Below are 2166 nucleotides of genomic sequence, written 5' to 3' on the forward strand. Positions count from 1 at the left end.
ATTAATTATCATTATGTGATCTGATAATGGATGCGTTAGATCTAATTGCTAACACATGTTTTATCCTTTATATGTGATGCTCTGGGTATGCTTGAAGTCGGGAAGTGCAACGAAGTTATAAGTAAGTATTTGCAGATCTATACGCTCGTTCGCTTTGGTGAAATTGCGTATACATGTTGTTTCGGCTCTTCCAAGTGGCGTATACACTCTGATGCATGGTTTTGAGGTTACAGCTGGTTCTGAATGATGATGCAGTGTTTTGGCTTTAGATCTGTGTACTCGTTACAGTGATCTATATGTTCTAGTTGATTGGTTGAAGTTGATTAAGTATTAATGAATGGTTGATTTAGTTGTGTCACAGGTTCAAAGGTTGTTAGTGATTGATTAAGTTTGGTTGATTCAGAGAGTGATGATTTAGTTTCAGTGATTGGTCGATGCAGATGTATTTGATGGTTGTATTGTAATGGTGATTGATTCTAATCTTCAATGTTGTAGATGGATCCAGTATAAAAATTGGATGAAACGAGGCCTTCATGTGTATTGTTGTGTACCAAGAGCATCCACTCTGAAAATTTATGAAACGTGTTCCCTGAAGGAAGAAAGAAGGTCGTAGCCTTCTGTAGGTTGGTGCCTACATACTAGTAAACATATCAGCTAGTACAAGAGCTAGGGGGTTGTAGCTCCCTTCCAATAGAAGCTGGAGAACGTGAGAAGGTTGTAACCTTCTACAGGTAAAAGCATGCGTACTGGTATGAGTCTGCACCAGTACAAGATTGTAAACATATTTTCTTATTATTAAAACAAGGTAGAGACGACAGCAGCAGGTGGCTTTTACCCACATTAGGTTTCCACCTTAAATCTTGGTGTTCATGTGTGTTTCTTATGTGTGATGGTTCATTATGTTATTAACTGCACATGGTTACTATTTAATGTTTAATAAATTACTGATGCACAGATTAAAGATCAACATATGATGAATTAACTAAATCATAATTTCACTAGATATACATTGGTTGCCTTAAGAACAGTTGCATGCACACGCGAGTTTTCACTGAAGTATCATATATAAATCTAATTATGGAAATGAAAAAATTATTGATCTACTAATACTGACTCACCCCCCTCTTAGTATTGTTTCCAACAATTTGGTATCAAAGCAGGTCCTTTGGCAGAAGCTTGATCTCTTGAAGGAGGTCTGTAGAAACAATGGGAAAGAAGAAAGCACCTCAAAAGAAGAAGGCATCTCAAAGGAACCGTGACAGTGGGAGAGACAATTGGGGATTATGTGGAAGCAACTCTTCAGATTCAGAAGCACCTCAGAATGAAGATGAACAAACAAAATAACTGTCAGGTATGAATTTGTTATCCTCTGGTGATACATTTCTCTGTTCATTTGAAGATGATGAAAGTGACAGCGAAACAACTGAATTTTCTTTTATGGGTGAAAGAGAAAGATATCAAATAGAGGTAGAATTTAAAAAACTCACAGACAAAATTAGAGATCAACAAGGTCTATTGGACAAAAGGGAGTATGCCTTCAAAGAAGAAGCTACCAGACTAAAAGCTCAAGTGGAGGAAGGAAACAAAGTAAGGAAGCAATACAAGGAAAAGGAAGATCAATGTCAAAAGCTGCAAGATGAAGTGACATCAATAAGAAATGAAGTAAATAAAAGGAGCACAACAATCAAGAAACTTAAAGATAGATCTAGTTAATATGAAATTCTTGAAGCTAAGATCCTCTCTCTAAAAGAAGATCTTGAAAAATCAAATAAGAAAAATGAAGAACTACTCCAAGCTCTTGAAGAACAAGAAAACGAAGTTCTCGAATTAAGACAACAGGTGTAAGAAGGAAGAAAAGCTGAAGAAATCATGAAGAAGCAATATCTTGAAAAGGAAGAGCAATATCAGGTTGAGGTAAAAATCCTAAAAGGTAAATTAGAAGAAAAGGATAACCTTTTACGATTTCAAGATAGTACTAAGATTTTGGATGATATTCTTAGTAGTCAAAGGTCTCGTTCCATCAAAAATGGTCTTCGCTTTCATGAATATGTTGAAAGTGAATCTAGCTCACAAGGTGAGGCAAGGAACTCTAATGCAAAATCTGAAATGCTCAACAAGGAGATGAGAGGTCAACCCCATCAACAACCAAGGAAAGAAATTCTTCAA

The sequence above is a fragment of the Pinus tabuliformis genome, chromosome 8 (assembly GCF_031772625.1).
Source record: "Pinus tabuliformis cultivar Carrire ecotype Pingquan chromosome 8, CPIR1, whole genome shotgun sequence".
In the NCBI taxonomy this organism is placed as follows: Eukaryota; Viridiplantae; Streptophyta; class Pinopsida; order Pinales; family Pinaceae; genus Pinus; species Pinus tabuliformis.